The sequence below is a fragment of the Meles meles genome, chromosome 2, assembly GCF_922984935.1.
Source record: "Meles meles chromosome 2, mMelMel3.1 paternal haplotype, whole genome shotgun sequence".
NCBI classification, from domain to species: domain Eukaryota; kingdom Metazoa; phylum Chordata; class Mammalia; order Carnivora; family Mustelidae; genus Meles; species Meles meles.
The window spans coordinates 3566095-3577762 of record NC_060067.1 but is presented as its reverse complement, the minus strand read 5'-3'; positions in this window follow the sequence as shown (position 1 = coordinate 3577762).

Sequence of the window (11668 nt, the reverse complement as noted above, 5' to 3'; positions counted from 1 at the left end):
GTGGCGGGCTGCCTGCTCAGGAGGGAGTCTGCTTCCCTTTGCCTCCTGCCCTCCTATAGATAAATAAATAAATAAATAAATAAATAAAATCTTTAAAAAGAAAAACAGGAAAAATAGCTATCTTGATGTGACGCGGCTTTCAGGGTGGAATGTGCGTCCGCTTTGTCGTAGGCAAATGGTCAGAACCCCAGGGGATGCGGTAGAAAGTCTTACCACTGTTTTATCAGTTAATGCTGATTGACTTAATACTGTACTGATGGCTACAGATTTGCAAAGGAAAACACACGTCCTGAGAATAATAGAATTGATATCCTTCAGACTTGCATAAAGAAAATTTAAAGGAAGAAATAGTACCTAAAAGAAGTTTCCTACGTCTGTCTTCTTGGCTAACTCTATCTTTTGCTCCTGGGGTGGTAGTCTGTTTACATTAATGGAAACCATTACTATAGCAGTAAAGGTTATGAAAGAAAAGGAGTGGGATTTGGAATCAGGAAGGCTCATTCTCCAGGATCCATTGGGAGAGCCTAGATAAGTCTCTCTCTGGGACATCTGCAGAACAGGGCTCTTAATTCTGACTTTAGAAGATATGTTTGTAATATCAGAAGAAAAAATATATTAAAGACAGTGTAGATACTGAGAGGTAGTAAGTAATCAATTAATGCGTACGTGTTCTCATCTAGGTGCAGATAGATTCTTCCTTGTTTTTAAGAGCTATTTATTTATTGGAGGGGAAGGGGCAGAGGGAGTGACAGTCTTCAGCAGACTCCTCGCTGGGCACAGAGCCCTATGGGCTTGATCTGATGACCGCAGACAAAACCGAGAGTCAGATGCCCAACTGACTGCACCACCCAGGGGTCACCATTCTTCTTTACAAACGTAATTCTGACTTTCTGGAATAAACTGAAACCATTGCTCAATCTTAACCCGAGGGTCATTCGCTCCTCTATTCATTCATTTTGCACATGCAGTGTATGAGTGTGTACACATACAAAATTATACATATACACACCCACACCTGCACCCACGTTTGCTTCAAATTTCAGATGGTTTGTGGCCATTAGACTTTTTCTCTGGGTCCTTGAATCCAGGATAAGAAATTTTGATACAGAGTCCCTATCTCATGACATGCGTTTGTATGATTACACTGATACAGCAGTCGCTAAAAATGCTATCTGCCAAGTGGTTCTGCATTCCTTTGTCTTCTTTGAACATACCCTTGTTGGCTAAGGAATCAGGGAAGAAACTTCTAAATTTGTAAAATCAAACTGTAAAAGCTGGTTGGCTATCTTCCAAGGGAGCAAAGCCAGACTGTCCTTGGAAATTGAAACTAAAACCCAGCATTTATGATCAGAGACCTCAGTGCTGCCATTTATTAATACCATTTTGATATCCAGCACTTGAAAAATACTCTGTATGAACAATTGGGGAGTCTAGCAAAATAGTTTTGACATTTTGCTAACATTAGTGCTTCAACACTGAACCATCTGCTGGAGAGTTCTGAGTCTGAATGAAAGGTGCAAACCTGGATTAGCATCGATATGGTTTTCTATCAAGTTTGGCTTATTCTCATCTCGCTGGATGTTTTCCAGGTCCCTTCGGAAGCCAAGATTGCCATTGTAGAGTGTAATGCCATATGTTAAGATTCATATGACATATTACCTAAAAGTCATGAATTATTATACCGTGTCTCTTTATGGAGCTGTGATTAGAAATGTTTATGTAAATGCACCTCCAAAGAAAAATGGTACCCACTGTTAGGCAACACTATGCTTGGTAGCACTGAGGAGACGCCCTGACTTACATGTGTCTTGAAAACAGCCTGATCCCGGGATAAGGGAAAATCAATGTCTTTTTCCAAATGTACTGATTGGAGGGGGGAGGGGAGGACCAAAAGAGTCATTAGGAAGAAACCAGGACCTTCGTCTCTAAAACAATAAAGTCACCAAGAAAAATGACTCTAAAAGCTGAGCAAAATGCCGCACATCTAAGGGCAGGTCAAAAATGGCTAAAGAATATATAATTAAAGAAAACATAAATATGAATTTCTGTTCTGTTGGATATTTTAAAATATATATATACGCACGTACATGTACATACACCCACACACATACTTATCCACGTACTATTTTCTAGTTGTTAATCAGGGATTTTGTAGCTTATTCGTAGAGCTTGGCTTTTCTCTAACTTTATTCAAGAAATGGATAAATAGAGCTCATTCTGGGGATCCAAAAATATTAGGCAACATTTTACTTTTAAAAGGTTTTGAAACTATTGGCTCTGTATTTCGTCATGCACACATGCCCTCGGTGAGTACGTTGAGCTACTGCTCTCATAGAATAGACTTGCCCAACTCCTCCTCCTATTCTTGTCAGTTGCTGTGAAATTTGTTATGGGTTAATGCGGAAGATTAGACTAACATTGGGCAGGGGTAATGTTTCTATAATGTAATCAATGTTCTATATGCTACACTCTTATGTTCACAGACGCTTACTGACAGATGTACATTTATGCTTTTCTTAGAGTATCTGGAACAAGATCATTTTTTAATTCTAATGTTAAAAGAAAATACCAATCGTGAAAAACAAGGATGAGTCTTTGAAAGCAAAACTTCAGCGTCCCGACTTTTTGATCTTCTGGACATGCAACATTTATTCTGTACATGAATTAGTAATGAAAGAGTAATCAAGGCTGGTAATTCTATAAATCACCTGTAGGAGACATATACATTTCTATACCTAACAATAAATAATTGATTTTGTCAGTAACATATTCTATGTATGTTTTAAGTGGTCTAATAAATATGACATTCAAATGTCAGGAACGTTCCCACAGACAACTAGTACACATCACAAAGCTTTCCAAATCCTTAGGAAATTATATGGAAGTAAGGCGTTTTATACATACATGCATATAAATATGTACATTTCATGTAGCTATGAAATGAATAGTTACACCCAAACTTGCTGGCCTGTGTATTCTTAGCTCCAATCAGACCCACTGGGCATATACTCAAGGCTCAGTGTCACTGTGGGATCAGCATGATCGGCTGTCGCTGGTTTCACTGACATCTGTCCCCACAGTGAGACAAGCTGCAGCATGAATTATTGAAGACATACACATGCAGATCTGTGTCATGACTACGCCAAATAATACATGTTGCCACACGCTGCTAGAGAGCTGAAGAAAGTCGTGGCCCACATCGTCTTTAACCCTTTTTGACAATCTGCTACTGTGTTACAGACTCAAAAGAGAAACAACCATTACACTTTGTGATCTGCTTTTGTTTCAGGTAAAAAAAAAAAAAAAGTCATCTCCCCAAAGAGTTATTATCTGCTCTCTTTAGCACATACTTGCCAAGTGATTTGAACATGCTCATTTTGTTAAATCTTTCTGTTTCATCAGGTGATTAATAAACTACACTTAAGTGATAAAAACAAAATTAGCCTCCTCATTTGTAAAGTGATTTTAACTTGGCAAATTAGTTACTTCACTAAAAAACATTTCTAACTGGGGAAACTTAAAGCAGTTTACAAAAAATAAATGCTTACTTCAGCAATATTTTGTAAGGTTATAACAGAATTTAAACAACTTTGTTGATATTCTTGTCAACTAGGAAATACACACCAGAGTAATCACACTAGCGTCTGCTGTTTGACGACTTTGCAGTACTCTGAGTTAGTGCTACTGTAACAAGACCCTCCACAACCTCACCCCATTTTACCCATTGTGCATTTTTATAGTGTTTTGTCTGTCAATTAAGGGTTGAATGATATATAGTTATCTATTTATAATTCTGGGGCAAATTATATTTCTATTTATTGGTGACGTTATTACTTAATTGAACACAAGTTGCTTCACCTCTCTGGGTTTCAGTTTTATTTTTTTATTAAATGGCATAACAGTTACATACTTGTCTGTCATGCAGGGTTGTTGTATAGATAGAATAAGCCAGTAAATGTAAAAATGTTTAACAGATTCAGAATACTGCTATTTAATATCCATGTCCGTAATAGCTGTTTCATAAGCTAATAGCTGTTATAATGACATTCCTCCAAAGATATTTGCATTTTTAAAAAAGGATCTAGGAAATTTCCCAGTAATTTTAGCTACCCTGTCTTATTTTCTGCCTCATTCCTATTTCTATTTCTAAGGTGACTGTCAAACTCCCATGATCCTGAATGGTGTCTGTGGCTCTTAGAAACAAATTTTCCTTGGACAGCTGGGTGGCTCAGTCAGTTAAGCCTCTGCCTTCGGCTCAGATCATGATCCCAGGGTCCTGGGATGGAGTCCCGCATCAGGCTTCTTCTCAGCAGGGAGCCTGCTTCTGCCTCTGCCTGCTGCTCACCCTGCTTGTGCTCTCTTGCTCTCTCTCTGACAAATAAATAAAATCTTAAAAAAAAAAAAAAGAAAAAATTTCCAAAGTACTTGGAAGAATGCGGTTGGATATTGTTGGCAGACGCTTCTTGTTTCCCAGGAAGTGTTCTGGACTATTTTGTTCTGGGCTATTATCTTAAGGGTGTTTCCACAGCCAAAAGCCTTGGAAGAAAAGATAGCATCTTTCTCCAAAACAACGGGCATGTATGCTTACTGTCCGGTAAAGATTTGGATTTTCCAAGCTCTGAGTTTTTTCGTAATGCAAACCACAGCACACACTGGTATCATCCAGCTCTTTCTGCATGGCCTTGTGGGAGCCGAGGCTCATCAGCACAAATGCTGATTCTGTGACCACTGCCGTTACTGGGAGTAATAAACTCTCCTTTGTCTTTGGCCTGGGAGTCTTATGTTGTTTGCCAGCATTCATGAAACTGTGCTGGGCTAACTTGTTAGATTGCAAGTATGGTAAAAATCAAAGACCCATCCCAGTTCTCCATAGATATTTCCAGAAAAAGCTGCCACTATGTCACTATTCATAGGTAGTTCACCCTTTCCTGAAGAGAAATTGGAGGTGGGGGTAGGGTGCTGTTGGGAGAGTGACTTTGAAATAAAAAAATTACAAAGTAAGAAAGAATGGAGAAGAGTCCAAGTTCACTATTTATCCCTGTAGTTGGCAGGTTAGCAATAAAAAAAAAAAAAAGGTTTAAAGGTAGTGCAAACCTAATGGTATGAGTAAGAGTTTCCTGTGGACACATATGGGTCATAAATTCTCAATTCTACATCTTTCACCTGTCTTCACCAGCCACACAGCAAATGCCTTCTGACCATAAACTGAAGGAGCTCCAGTATGGTCTGTAGCCATTGCCCAGAAAACCGCTTGCCTCCCCCTGACCCGCTCCCATCCTCCATCTCTACCGAGCAACTAGATCTTGACATTATTGGCTGGTCAATGTCCTGTTTCTTCATTTTGAACCCGGTGTCTGGCCGTCAACATTAACACATTTTGGCTAAGAGGTGAGCTTTCATTTCTTTCTTGGATAATATGTTATAAAATTAGTGTTTGACAACTGGCATATATTTCTCCTTTTCTCTTCTTTTCTTTCTTTTCCTTGTTTTCTTTCTTTTTTCTTTTCTCCCTCTCTCTCTCGGTAAAAACACCACAGACTTCCTTTGGGCAGATTAGTATTCCCTTATTCTCAACCACATGCTTAGATCAGATCAGTTCCATCCTAAGCTTCAGGGGTGGGACATAATTACTGGAGCTAATAAGCATATTTTACCCCTTCCCTCTACAATGATTCTCAGATGGACATATTATTTAACTAACCCATTAAGACTGTATCTCAGGTATTTTGCTGGTTATGTGGACTCAGATCTTGATGAATTTGAACAAAGAAGCATAATTCTGGTAATTGCAGCACCCACTAAAAGACCTGAAGGGATGGAGGACACAAAGTAAAGAAATGGAAACAGGTTTCTGGTCACGTAATTTTTCATGCTGGATCAAGACTTCTTACTTGATGCTACTGATGGACTTTCCATTCAGTAGTACCACAAATTTCCTTGACTTTGTTGGGTTTTCTGTGACAAGCAAAGTGAAGTATTCTAATTAATGGAGAAAATATATCCTGCTCCAAATTCTGTCCTTCAGGACTGAATTCTTGGTATTGGCCCAGTCCTTGCTCTGGTCAATTTACACAGATTCTTCTAACATGTTGTTTATAGTACTCTGGAGTCTGTGAACTCCCTTGGCAATATGTCAAAATCTATGATTCCCTTTCCTCCAAATATTCACACAAATGAATATAAACAAAAATTTGCATATGTTTTAAGAGGGTTTTATTATTCCTCTAAATTCTCAGTACTGTTCATACCTCTCAGGTTAAGAACCTATTAATTAAATTATAAATGACAAGTAATAGATTTATGTGTTAATCCCTCCACCAAAATATTTTTATTTAAACAACTGTTAGAATCTTAAATAAAAGATACAATTCTAATTGTGTAACTTTGTACACTATCCAGTGATTGTATAAGGTCATTTGGGTAGGGGTATCTCCCTAAGTTCCCTGAACCCTCACTAGTCAAGTCCTTACCTACTGTATTCTTACCGACCTGGGGTATGAAATTGGGTATTGATGAGAATCAGGGAGGTAGTTCTTAGTCATTATATTAGAATAATAGTCTTCCATATAATGTATTACATTAATAATATAATAATACTATTTCTATAGCAAGCTGATTTGACACTTGTCTATATGGACTAATTTTTCCCTTGTGCTCCATTATTCCCCAGGCTAGTGTGGAACCAGAATAAACTCTGGAGAGGGTATGTTTCCTTTTCAAGCTCAAAGAGTTGAAGGCACACAATTGGCCAGATGTAAGAATCATGATGCACTTTTAGTACTTGACTGAGGTGTGTGAATTACTAAGATGGCATGCATATAAATTTGTTTTGTGTCAGGAAAAGAAAAAAAGATGCAGATCTACCTTATCCCATATGTTTCATAATCCAGGGTATGCATATGTTACTATAAAGTTCCATTTTAGACCCTATCATATACGCCACACTTTAAGTATTATTTGCACACAACTACAATATATATTGCTCCTGACTATTGAAGCAATTTGATTTGCCTTTGTATTTCTGAGGATGGTAGGGAAAATTAGGGGGGTGAAATCTTTATAAAGAATTCATAGTCTCATTTAAAAGATGATTGAGTGAGAGAAAAATCATTTTGCAAAAAATCTTTAGTTCTCTGTTCTAAGTCAATTGTTAAGAGGATATATGGAAAATACTAGCATTGTTTGCAGTTGTTATACTGCCCCCCCATGTTAACTTATTTATGAGTATGCAAATTTTATGCAAAAGTAGGAGACTCCCTGGGGGTATAGCATTCTACTGTCAGCAAGATATTCCAAAAACAGATGTTTTAATATAGTCTTTAGGATTTGATGAGGGAAATTATGGAGTGCTACATGAAGTCAGTTTTTTTTAATTTGAAAGATTTCAAAAGTATATTGATGCACTCTTCCTTAGAATACATATACAAACCCTCTTTTACCAGAAGTCAGAACATAAAAAGATTTAGTATGGTAAAAAATAATAATAAAAATGTGCCACCTTAAAGGACTTCTCAGAATTCAGGCATGTATTTCCTTTTACAACCGTGATTGTAATTTGGTTTTTGGGTGTTCTGTATCAAAAGCCTGCACTATTTTGTGCTTTGTAAAAATGAGTTAGTTATTAAAACATATTCCAAATAATCATATAGCTTTTATAAAAAAAGATTATGATTACAGATTCTTCACGATTTTCAGACTTTGAGAGGCTTTATACAATTACTATAAATTTATGGAAGAAAATTATTTCTTCAAAATGGAACAGAAAAACCCACTGATCTGTTATCTCTTTCTCTAGACCTCATTTAATAATGAAAATAAGCAAAAAGCTCTCTTTTTTTTCATCTCGCAGGAATTTGTGAATCGGGGCTTGACACATGCCATGTCAGGGCCGGGAGAGAGCAGCCTGTTCACCTCCCATTCTCATCTCTTACTCCGTCATCGTCATCTCCAGCTGCCCACGTCCTCAATTAAGTTCTTAAAGCCACAGAGACATGTTTGTTCAATAAGAATTAGATACAGCATCAAAGTTGCTACCTCTTTGAGCTTCTTCGGTATTAACTATTATACTGAGTTGTATTCACTTTATTTATAGTCATAAACTCTGATTAAACAATGAACACTCTTCCAAACATCTGAAGCACGGCTGGCCTGTGAGAAGAACCTTTCCTTTCTAATGATACACTCCCGTTGGGGAAAAAAAAAAAAAAAAAGCTGGGGTTTTAGCTCTCTGTACCAATTTGCATTCTATTTTGCATACATTTGCATATGACATTCCTGAGCCCCTAATTCCAAATATGCAAAATAAAATAAAATTAATTAAATAGGGAAGACGACTACAGTTGAATTCCAACTCAATGGGAAGGGCATGGCACACACAAAATACCTAACAGATTTAAAAACCAATCATTCTAATTGCGTCCTAGAGGAAGCGCCAGTAACCCTGAAGCTGATGATGGCTGTGCCTCAACTTTTCTTGGCAGAGGACTTGCCAGGGACTCCTTTGGCATATCCTGTGTTTCTGGCTCTCCTACTCCCTTCTATTAGAGGTCACACCATCATCATCATCATTATCCTCAGTCTACATTTTTACACTTGCACATTTACATACATGATCTCATTTGATTTTCACATCAACCCTCTGAGGGAAGCAAGAGGAAATTATTTTCCTTAATTCACAAATGCAGAACCTGAGGGCAAGAGAGGTTAAATGATTTCCCCAGAATTATATTTATAGCAAGCAGCAGAAAAAATAAAAGCTGAAAAGCTGAGATCATTTACTTGAAATTTAATTTAATCTACTCCACTGTTAGTCCCTTCTCCCCTCAATTCTAGCTTTGTAAATAAGATAATTGCCAGACAGTTTTATATATTTATTCCCCCAATTTCCAAGCTCTCCAGGGGCTCCCGTATGTACCTCTTTTCTCTATCACTTCAGATTCTTCATGTTTTAATTTTTTCTCCATTTAGCTTCTTTGAGTTGTTTTAAGAAAAAATATCTTATAAACTCATCTGTGTGCCAATGTTTCTGATTTGATGTATTACAAAATAATCTTGCTTTGGCAAACCTAATGAACACCTGTTTATGAATTTATTGAGAACCTATTATATGCCAAGCACTTCTCTAGGTTATGGATACAATAGCACAGAACATAACAGTTAAAAATATTGTCTTCTATGGAACTTAAATTTTAGGGTTGGTAGAAGTAGGGATAGGCAACAAATAAATTGTAAAGGATACTAAATGATTATAGATGATAGGGGAGAAAGAAAAGAAAAGGATAAGGGGCACCAGATTTTGGCTGGGAGAGATTGGCTCAATTTTAAGTAAGGCTTTAACGGAAGGCCATAACGAGGAAGGCCATAACGAGGCAGTAACATTTGAACAAAGATGCGAGAAGGTAGGAATCAAGACATCTCAAAGGCCGTCTTGGACACGTCAGTTCTCACTGGGAACCAAAAGCAGGTGCTCAGCCATGTTTCAAAATGCTGTGAACAAAGACGGTTGGGTACTTCCTGTTAAGCGCGTCAGTGACGAGGAGCAGCTAATGCCGTTCTTTTGTCCCCGGCTCATCATCCATCATATGTTGGGTGTGGGAGGGGCACAGATCTTAGTTGTTTGAATAGCATGTCTTCTCAGTAAACAACTCTCTGGGTGCAAAGGAATGCAGCTAAGCACTTCTGTCTCTATCTGGACCAGATGCAGACTGAAGATAGAGAGCTTTGAGCCCCATGCTGTACTGGGATGAGTTGGAGGAGAGGGGTCAGCAATACTTTGCATGTGTTAGGAATGGAGATATTTGAAATTGGAGGGTGGGACTGTGGTAGGCTAAGAAGCATGGCTGCATTCTTCTGCCTCTCCTTTTATCAAAAAGTGTGGTTTAGCTGGTTTAGGCTACTGGAGGGTGAAGGCTATATAGAGGACTGGGTTTCTCCAGCCAACAGACACACGAACTTCCACACCTGTGAGGGAGGCTCCCTTGGATCTTCCAGCGTAATATAGTCTCCAGCGGAATGCAGCTCATGAGTCAGCCCCAGACCATCAGAGGAACCGCCCAGCCAACCCGCATAATCACGAGAAATAATAAATCACTGTTGTTTTAAGTCATTAAATTTGGGGATGGTTTGACTCACAATGGCAACTAGTAAACACCATATTGGGAGGGACACGAGCTATTTCTTTCTGGTAGTCTGTAATGGGTAGGACTTGTGGGAGGGAAGAAGGTAGGGAAGCATAATGACAAGGCAAATATAATACCTTCCCTCAAGCTTAAGAGACATAAATTAAGAAATGAAAGTTAAGTAACATACCCAGGTTGCATAGCTGTAGGAACTGGAATTGAAATTCAAACCCAGGCAGACCTGAAATTCTGGTCCACACTCTGAACTGCATACGCACTGCACTGCAAATCGAAGCCAAAGACTGTGGAGGGAAGGTCTTGGTTAAGCAACTGACTTTTACTGACTTTTTTCTTTTACTGGATTCCTATTGTGAACAGTATATTACTGGATCCCAAATGTGTGATTATAGGTTCTTCACGTTTTTGTCCTTAAAATCACCACATTTCATACTTGAACTTGAGACTCAGTCTATGAGAGTGGATAGAAAAGAATGGGGCCATATTTTCTACAACAGACGATACTTGAGTTACATATTACAGAAAGAACAAAAGAAAAACAAGAAAAAAATATTTCCCAAACCTTGCTGCACATTCAAATCCTATCTAGCTTTCAAATCCCAATATAGGGACTGTTTTCTATAAAAGCATGTCTGATTTTTACCAGCCTTGAAATGTTTGTTGTTGTTGTTGTTGTTTTTTCCTCCAGCTTTCCTGAACAACAAATATATCTCTAGGAAACTATTTTCTGCCCTAACATTTACTGATAAGTATGTTGTATGTCCTTTCCGCTGGAATCCAGGTCTGATTTATGTTTGTACTATTTTTGTTGCCAGAGGGATAAGATGGGTGGAAGAATGAATGAATTATTAGAAGGATGGATGGATGGATGGATGGATGGATGGGTGGATGGAAGGATGGATGAAATAATGAATCTCTGCCTGCTTCTCTGCCTACTTGTGACCTCTCTCTCTGTCAAATAAATAAATAAATAATATTTTTTAAAAAATAATGAATCTCTTGCCTTTGAATTAATTCAGACCCCTAACTCATGTTTCCAATGTTCCTAAGTGAACATTTTCTGTAAAAAGGTTTTTCTGATATGCTAAGATAAATTAATGGGAAGTTACTGAAACATATAATAGAATTGTATGTATCATAGAATTAGGTAGGATGGATATGCCGTTCTGTTTGGCCTGATTGCCTATCTTTCCACATTAACTACCTAATAACTATTGTCTTCCATCTCAAAATTGACACCACTTATCCCGGTAATATGTTTTAAATATCTTTTCTTAATTCTTTTTTTGTGCATCTATTTGAATGTCCATATGTAAGGCACTGTCTTACTGAACTGCTAGACCTTTCTTATTTCTCAACAAAATCTCTCCTATAAAAATATAAGCTTACTGCCTCTCCTTGCTGAATGTGGAGACCACTTCAGATACTTAAAAGAGATGATTTATCCAGGAGGGGACATAATTTACAAGACCCAGTGCAGAATGAAATCACAGGCCCCTTGTTCAAAAATTATCAAGGGTTTCAAGGTGGTG